The 9,187-nt window shown below is 47.7% G+C and overlaps 1 long non-coding RNA gene across 1 annotated transcript in view; it reads right to left on the reverse strand.

The window, feature by feature from the left end:
* The window catches only part of LOC126501248 (uncharacterized), a 32,231-nt gene extending 24,006 nt beyond the window's left edge, over window positions 1–8,225 (reverse strand). The window contains exon 1 of the long non-coding RNA XR_007591598.1: window positions 8,121–8,225. This is a non-coding gene — a long non-coding RNA (uncharacterized lncRNA). The remainder of the gene's footprint in view (window positions 1–8,120) is intronic.
* Window positions 8,226–9,187: the final 962 nt, after the last annotated feature.

Here is a 9,187-nt window from a genome sequence, read left to right on the forward strand (position 1 = left end):
TAGCCCCCGGGGACCTTCATCACGTTGTTTTTACCCCTTGCTTGAAAACACTGACTGCTTTTACACAGACGTCATCCTTGTTTAGTGTATAATACCACAGATAACCCCATTCTGGCACTAGAGTGGCCCAGCTACGGGGACCTTAATCTGTGACATCTGGTATGACCAGATATGTCATGCTTTGTCCTCGGAGTTGTCCCTATATCATTGGCTGGCCATCTGGTCCTTCTAGCAAGACACTGCGCAAAAACCAATTCTGCACTAACTGTCGATGATGATTTATGTCTGTGATATCATCACCTAGGAGGGTAACATTAGACAATTGTGATTTCAAGTCTAGCCTGGGCCACAGGGTGAAACCCTGTCTCAAAACACAAAACAACAGTTAAACAAACAAACAAAAAAAACCTAAAACAAGGAAGATAAAAAAAATTCTTTCAGTGTTTTTTCTCACATAAGACACCTTCCCTAAACATCTTTCCTCCCCAACCAACAATGTCTTTTAACTCACATCTCACTCCATCTCAGATAAACATAACCACAGTTTATCATGAAGAGGCAAAGAAAGAAAAGTCCTCGGGAGGCTATGAATATGGTGCTGGGGTACGACAACCAGACACAGTAGAGACACTGATGGAATTTACTCTGGTTAGAGAAGGCATGACAATCAGGCATGGTGAAGCAGACAGCAGCTGGAATCAGAGTCCAAAAAGCCCTGTGATCCATTGTAAGTTTGGATGGTATCCTGTCAACTGTGGGGGCTATGGGAGCATTAAATAACAAGGCACAAAGTGAGATTGGGCTTTAGAATTTTTAAAGTTACTGAAATAGCAGGTAAAGCTGAGTATGTCAGCACGGACCTTTCACTTCTGTATTTGGGAAGTAAGGATAATGTGAGTTCAAGGTCAACCTCAGCTACATAGTAAGAATGTGTCCCAAAAAGAAAGGAAGAAAGGAAGGCAGGAAGGCAGGAAGGCAGGAAGGCAGGAAGGCAGGAAGGAAGGAAGGAAGGAAGGAAGGAAGGAAAGAAGGAAGGAAGGAAGGAAAAAGAAATAAGATACACATTTTAAATACCTGAGAATATAACTCAGTTTATACAGCGCTATCATGAATCCAAGTACTGGGCTTGACTCCCTGCACTGCATACAGCCAGGTATGGAAGGCAGAGGCATAAGGGTGGGGAGTTCAAGACCAGGCTAGCTACGGAGTGAGTTTGATGCCAGCCTATGCTAAATGAGACCCTACTGCAAATAATAACAATAACTTTAAAAGTAGACTACGTAGGTGTTAACAAATGAAATAATACAGAGATAAATTAAGAAAAAACCAATCTGTCTATTTACCAATTCTCTCCTGTCCCCCACCCCCAGGTAACTGCCATTGATATCCTTGAATGCCCTAGAGTTTTATAGGACTTTCTTTTTGATTTCAACATTTATGACATACACTTATATATGCGGATGCTCAGTTTGTGATACAAAAAGAACCACTCTGTTCATTTCCCTCCGTGGCTTGATTCATTTAACTCTACACTGCAGAATGGAATATCTAAATCACTGATCTCCCTCTGTCTCTAGGGGAGATACTTTTACAAACATAATTATTTTGTATAAGTTGGTAATGTCAAATATACTAGGTAATGATTACTAACATTTTGTCTGAGACAATTTTTATAGCCTAGGCTGGCCTTGAACTCACAGTCTTCCTGCCTCCGTCTTCACGAATGCTTGGATTATCTGACAGTGCTTTTTGCTTTGTTGTGTTTGAGTGCTCGGGATTTTAGGGCTCCCCATTAACATACAAAATAAGCCAGAGACAGGAGAAAAATGGAAAATTGGAGCTAGGAGACTGCTCTCAGATTCCAGTCAAAAGATGGGCTGGCATGCCTAGGGGAAGGGAGGCTTGAAGTAGCCTTGAGCCCTCCAGTTAAGAGCTGGTTCTGAGCTTTGCAGTTTCAAAGGGTCAACAAACCATTCTGTGAGGTAAGACGATCCAGGAAGGAGAGGTGGCTACCACAGTTGGGTTCTGTACCATAGCTGGGCGGTCTTGGGTAAGTCACTTAAACTCTCTGATCCTCCATTTTCTACTTGCAAAATATGGTCATTTCTATCACATAGGATCCCTGGTAGCAGGTTTTTTTTTAATTTTTTAAAATATCTGATATGAATAGAACCTTCTTCTATTCCTAGCATGTTTCAGATACTTGGTAAATGTTTACACCAAGCCCTGCTGCCAGAGGACCTCAAAATGAATTCTTTCTTTTCATTCCCACTCCTAGTCAGCACTCTCTCAGTGGGGCCTCACTCACAGCTCTCTATGCTGAACCTACGGCTTTATCCAGGATATTCGGAACCTTAGAATCACCGCCCCCCCCCCGAAGAAATATTCCCTTGTGTTTGCTGGGGCCTGAGGACTCTTCTCAGAACACAGGCACCTCCTCACTCCCTGCAGAAACCAGAGTTTGAGTGCCAATGTGATAAGAGATGGCACAGCTATGGGCTGTATTCTCTGTGGCTTGCTAGTGGCTGAGCTCAGATCTCTTCCAATGGGGATGCAGTCCGTAGCAGCATGTGGCCGGGAATTGGCTTAAATGTGGACGGAATGACCTTAGTGTGGCAGGGTTCTCAGTGAGTCCCCAGTGTGTGCTTGACACTGCCAGGTGCTTGCTAGATGTATGGATGTGATCTTATTGTCACTTGCTCTCAGGTTTGTGGCCAACATCAATTTCTTAGGGAAAATGTTTCTCAAGGTCAGCTAGTGTGAAGGCTTGCTGTGTGCACAGCAGAGGACCATAGACTCTAAGAAAGCTACATCTCTCCTGCTGAGAAGAGCAGGCCTCATAATCCCTGAGGGTCCCAGGCGGGAGGAGTCACCAAGAGGACTGGAGGAAGAGAGACAATGAAGGTGGGCTATAGCTCCAAGATTCCGAGAGCATCCTTTGGGAACTGGATCTCAACAAGGGTCAGTGGGGAGATTTCCAAGAAGGACTGTCCTTAACCTCCTGGGGGTGTCCCTGACTTTCTCTCCTATGCGCAGACAGACACAGACGGAGATGTAAATAGTTATACAGAGTGAGAAACACACACACACAGACACACCAGCACACTGACACACACATAGAGCTAGAAACACACACAAAGATACACACAGGAACAAGGACACGCCCAGATGGAGATGCACATGGAATGCCGACACACTCACAGATGGAGACACACACACACACACACACACAAGAACACCCGTACACAAGGGAGGCACACACACAAGCACATATGGACACACAGACACACATAAAGGGAAAAAGGATGGGGAGAAGATAGGAGGGAGGAGAGGCAGAGAGAGGTGTGGAGAGGGAGGCAGTGGAAGGGAAGAAAAGAGAGGGGGAAGAAGGGAGAAGATCTCAAAACTCAAAGGGACCACACAGGACAGTCCACCCCGGCCTCCCAGGGCAGATAGGTTGCTGCTACAACCCTGCCCTCCCTCCTGACTACATCCACTGGGTCACTCCCACTTGGCAGTTCCTAATTTATGCTTGTGAAGGTGTTGGATAAGATAATCCCACTGTGGGGACCAGAGGAGACTGCCAGGAGTAATACGACCAGGTGGGGTACCACAGCACCCACTCACACTGAGAAGAGAATTGTAAAGTATGCCAGGAAGGGGAAAGAACACTCTGGAGAGAGTTTCTGTGAGGCCCCTGAACCCAGTGCCTGCAACCCTGCCTGGAGGCTGGGAGTGCTGGCAGGCCCGGGCAGCAGCCGGCCAGCCTGATTTCCCTGGGCTACAGACAGCCTGGCTCCAGGCCCACCTCCCGGTGCCCTGGGCCTGACATCTTCTGGGCAGAGCCACAGTGCCCCAGGAGCCATGTGGATGGTGTTAGTAAACACGCTTTCTTGCGCCCAGCCTGGCAAGGCCTGTGGGCAGCGGGAGGGCATAGAGCTGGCAGCTCTCATGGCTGGGCAGGAGGATGGGAGGGCGGATGGGGCAGGCAGACGGGCGGGCAGGCCGCCCTGCACAGCCAAGCCAAGGCCCAGAATGGAGCAGCTGCTCCTGTCGCCATGGAGACAGAGCTGAACAATGAGCAGCCAGAAATCCGGCATGGCTGCCTGGCACTGTGGCCACACACCCACCAGGCCCTCACACCTACACACAGGAGCTCGTACACTCACATTCACGTATGCATGCGTGCATTCATGCATGCATGGACATGCACATGTGTGCACACAGGGTTGCAGGAAGGAGAAGGAAATAGAGAAACAGAATAAGGACAGAAGTGTCCACAGGGAAGGAAAAAGACTGTGAGATGGGGAACTGAGGTGTTCACAGCTTCAGGGTTGTAAAGTTGAACAATAAATAAATATTTCACCCTTTGATTCTGACTAAAAATACCTTTAAAAAAAGCTTTTCAGAGGGTCATGTGGGTGCCCTAGATTCTTGTGTAACAGGAGAGTTGAAGGGGTTCTAATTAGCAAAAGGCATCTTGAGTCAAACCACCTTCTTAGACAGGCACTGCTGAGAGAGCCTCACAAAGCTGTTAGTCCCTGGAAATGAGGATACATTTTTAAAATGGGCCTAAATCCCACGTGATCCCTCTCTCTGAGAAGATGCAGAAAGTAGGCTGACCGGCTCAGCCATGGGCTGGAGATGAGCCTGAGAAATACCTGGTCCAAGTCCTTCAAGGAAGAGTAGGCAGGGGCATCCAGAGACCTGGGTGGGGAAGGTCCGTGGGCATTGGCTTGGGTAGACATAGCTCATGGGTACTTTCTGAGCACCAAGTTTCTCTTCTGAGGACTGGTGAGGTCCTGTCCCCAGGAATTCCAAGATCCCCAGTGAGTACTGGCTCCTGCCACTCAGAAGAACAAGCAGAAAGCTATACTAATACTGGAGAAACAGAGGCAAGAGGATTATCATGAGTTCAAGCCAGCCTGGGTCACAAAATGAGATCTTGTCTCAAAAAGCATAAAAAAAAAAAAAAGAAAAGAAAGAAAGAAAAGAGGGGGAGGGGGAAAAAGAGCAAGCAGACATGATGTGGGATTCCCCTCTGTATGCTGTGAATATCATTGGTTAATAAGGAAACTGCTTTGGGCCTGTAGCAGAGTTATAGGGGAACAAGAGCTAGGTGGGGAAAACTAAACGGAATGCTGGGAGAAAGGAAGTAGAGTCAGAGAGAAGCCATGGAGACCTGCCAGAGTCAGACAGAACTTTACCCAGTAAGCCACAACCACATGGCGATACAGGTTACTAGAAATGGGTTAAATTAAGATGTAAGTGTTAGACAATAAGAAGCTAGAGCTAATGAGCCAAGCAGTGTTTTAAACAGTATGGTTCCTGTGTGATTATTTCTGTCTGGGCAGTGGGAACTAACTATAGGCCCCCTCACTACACAGACCCAGCAGTAGACTGAAGATGCCCTATTCCTCCAGCAGAGCATCTACAGTAGAAACCAGGTTCCTTCTCCTCAGCACCTTACCTCCCAGCAGGCTACTTGATGTTTCTGGGCTTTGCCTGTTTCTTTTCTTCCTTCTGAGCAGGTGAGTGCCCCAGGGAGATAGGTATCCTGAAGTCCCTGCTGTATCTGTTCAGTGGAAACTAAGAACACACAGTTGCAGACCTGGGGTGGTGTCTACACCAACCTCCAGTCCAGAAAGAACAGACTCTCAAGAAGTAATGTTGCCACCAAGGATGAAGACCCAGGACACTGACAGCTGCGTAGTTCCAAGGCTCAGGGCAGAGAATAGTGGGGATGTAAGGCCCTGGATATTTTTCTGGACGTGGAGTTTTTTAAAAAGCGAATGGAGAGAGGAAGCAAAAGGAACAGGGCACACTGGGAACAAGGGAAGGCTTGGAAAGTGAAAGGAAGTCTGGGCAGGAAAAGGAGCCGTGAAACCAGAAAACTAGGAGATCCCAAGCATCCCCATATAGCCAGCACAGCACACAGAAGAACCAGCCTCCCAGAATCTACTCCACAAGGCATCATGGCAGATAAACAGCACAGTTGGCTGGAGCCAGGTTCTTTCCCCAACACCCTGCATTCCCTCCCCTTTCAGGATCCATCCATTCTAGAAGAGTCTCAAACTCAGGGGGAGCCATCTGCACTGGCTCAGACATGGCAAAGGAGGAATTAAAATGGGAAAGGAAGGACCAGCAAGAGAGACTTGCTCCCCCTCAAGAACTGCCTTAGTAGATGAAGAAAAAAGCCAGGCGATTTTTGATCATGGCGAATTGCTTAAACTTGGGATTCTCATCTCCTTCGAAGCCAGGTCAGCCTCCACTCAGGCTGGTACTCAGCCGCAGTCCAAGCTTAGCCCAGCCAGGATACCTTGACCCACCCACCCCCCAACACTCACAAACAGTTGCTGGTCCTCCCAGGGTCCCTGCAAGGCCAGGCCAACAGGACCCTGCTTATCTAAGGAGATCTGACAGGATGGCAGCCCTGGGGGTATGGCCGCTGGCTAAACATATGGTACGTCGTAAATAGGACTTCCTTTTAGGAAATGAGCTGCTGTAATTAAATCCCCATTCATTTTTTTGTAACACACACAAAGAGACAAATAGATCTTTATCCTTGTGAGGCTCTGAAGAGAAAAGGCTTGTGGGGAGCTAAGATTCTCAAGTGTGACTTTTATAAAAGACTGCCTAGAGCCAGGTGAAATATGAAGTTAAAATTCCTCTCTCTCTCTCTCTCTCTCTCTCTCTCTGGTTTGAGACAGAGAGACACAGGGTTTCTCTGTGTCTTGTTTTGTAGACCAGGCTGGCCTCAAACTCACAGAGATCTGCCTGTCTCTGCCTCCCAAATGCTGGGATTAAAGGCGTGCGCCACCCACACCCACCTAAAGTCCACGTTAAGCCAGACCTAGTGGGTGAGTGGGTGGGCGAAGGAGCAGCTCTTCCCCAACAGGAAATGAGGAAACAATCAAAGTGAAAAGACTGTGTTGGCCTTGGCTTTGGGCCAAGGCAAAAATTGATTCTTCCCACTCCACCTACAGCAGTGGAAACTGCAAAGTATCATGAAACTCAGTTCTTATTTCCACTAGGGTAGAGTGGATTGGGTTCAAACCCAGTGAGCCCCGACCATGAGTGGCACACTGGGCTTGGCACTATGCTGGGACACAGGAGTGAGTAGATGCTGAGGACTGCCTGGCCATGGATGCTAAGCGCTTACTAGGGCCCGTAGTTGTATTCCACCAGGGATGTAGTCGGGGGCAACTGGGACCAAGGGGATTCTAGGAAACAGTGGGTTGTCCTGATGTGATCTGAGTAGGTGCTCCTCCCAGGGGAAGGAATGGTACTGAGGTTCGGCTGAGGTCAGGCACCAGAGACCCAGATGCAGAAAAGAGGCACGTCTCTCATCTTTGGCAATCGGCAAGACCCGGTATTTGAACTTTTGCTGCAAGAAACTGTGAAGCATCTGTGAACTGGTACACAGGGGGCAAGAACAAAACATCATGCAGCTCGAAGTTCAAGGGTGTCTCCCACTGAATGTGGTTGACCCAGGGTTAAGTCCAGTATGGGTACTGTGCTGTACTGTAAGGAGATTTGCAGACCCTCTAGACTGCAAATACCAGGGCCCCTTCTTTCCCTAGTCACCCTTAAAGTCAGTGGGAAGGAAATATAAATGTTGGAAAGTGGGCTAGATTCCCTCCTAATTCAGATCTCTATCAGAACAGAAAACACTGTCTGCAGCATCCCCCCCCACACCCCTCCCACACATACAATGTCCAACAGCAACCTCTACACACACACACACACACACACACACACACACACACACAAAGTCCCTCCACACACATACAGTCCAGCTGGGGTTGGTTTACCCCAAGAAGGTAAAACCCTCAATACCACTCAATACCAAGGCCTCATAGCATGTTAGAAAGAGATGGAGCTGTAGAGATGGTTCAGTGGGTGAGAACTCAGCTCTCCATCCCTAAAAAGCTGGATGTGACCTCTAATACACTTACAGCCCCCAAGCTGTAGAAAATAGAAACAGAAGAATTGCTGAGGTTTATTGATCGGAGTCCAGTCTAACTCCAAGTTCAGAAAGAGCAGAGGAACAAGATAAAGGAAAAGAGAAAAACACCCAACCTCTCCTAACCTCCAAACATGTGTCTGGGCATGAGTACCTGAACAAAATGCTCACGCACGATCAGAAACAGGGCCAGATAATGCAGAGTTTCCTCCATCTAATATTCTTGCTGAGGCCATTTCAGGTTTAATTAGGATTTAATCTCCTTGATGGAGCATCCCTTAGAAAATTACCCAACTCTATTTTAGGAACTTGAGGTCAGAGTGCCCCAGCTGACTTCCCTTAACTTCTCTTAAATTGCCTGTTTGTGCGAACCTCCTTCTGGAGCTGCCAAATGACACACCAAGGTATGGTTTTCCCTTTCAAAACCCCTTACCCATGGTGGGGTTGGGACCGGTAATAGCATACACCTTTAATCCTAGTGCTTGGGAGGCAGAAGCAGGTGGATCTCTGTGAGTTTGAGGCTAACCTGGTCTACAAAGTCAGGACAGTCAGAGTTGTTGCACCAAGAAACTCTGTCTCAAAACAAAAGCAAAAACCAAAACAACAACAACAAAAAACTTACCCAAAACACTTAATGCTATCTATACTTGGGTCCGGAATACCTGAGTGTAGTCCCAGCCGGCTGGAATAAAGACTTTCAATTGGTTATAAGCTGTCTGAATGGTCATCTCTGGTGGGCCTCATAATACATGTTCATGCAGAATACACACACACACACACACACACACACACACATGGTAAGAAAGGCCACTGGAAAGGACACCAGTACTGCTAATTTGACAAACCTGTTCCCCCCATGGGGAACCAAAGCAGGTCATATTGCGAAGGCGTGCAAGACCTCTGACTGACCCATATCAAAGTCCTTTAACCATGCGTCTTTTTGTCAGAGCTCACCTTTCTGTGCTCTCATTTTCTTGTCTCTGCAATAGGAACAGCGGCAATTCAGAGACCTCCTAGGTTTGTCTTAAAGACCACATGGTCAGAAAGTCCTTAAAGCTCTGGACACAGAGAAGGTCTCCATCTATGCTTGCAGAAGCTGCCAAGAATGGAACAATTGAAAAAGCCAGAGCACAAGATCCACCCCAGCCTGAAATCCTGTGCCCTCCGTTCCATCACGTGTGCAAGGAGTCTTCCCCGAGTTTCCTGGGTTGTGGGGAGGGA

This window comes from Alexandromys fortis, unplaced genomic scaffold (genome assembly GCF_014885135.2).
Source record: "Alexandromys fortis isolate MF-2015 unplaced genomic scaffold, M_Fortis_MF-2015_v1.1 scaffold_30, whole genome shotgun sequence".
NCBI lineage: Eukaryota > Metazoa > Chordata > Mammalia > Rodentia > Cricetidae > Alexandromys > Alexandromys fortis.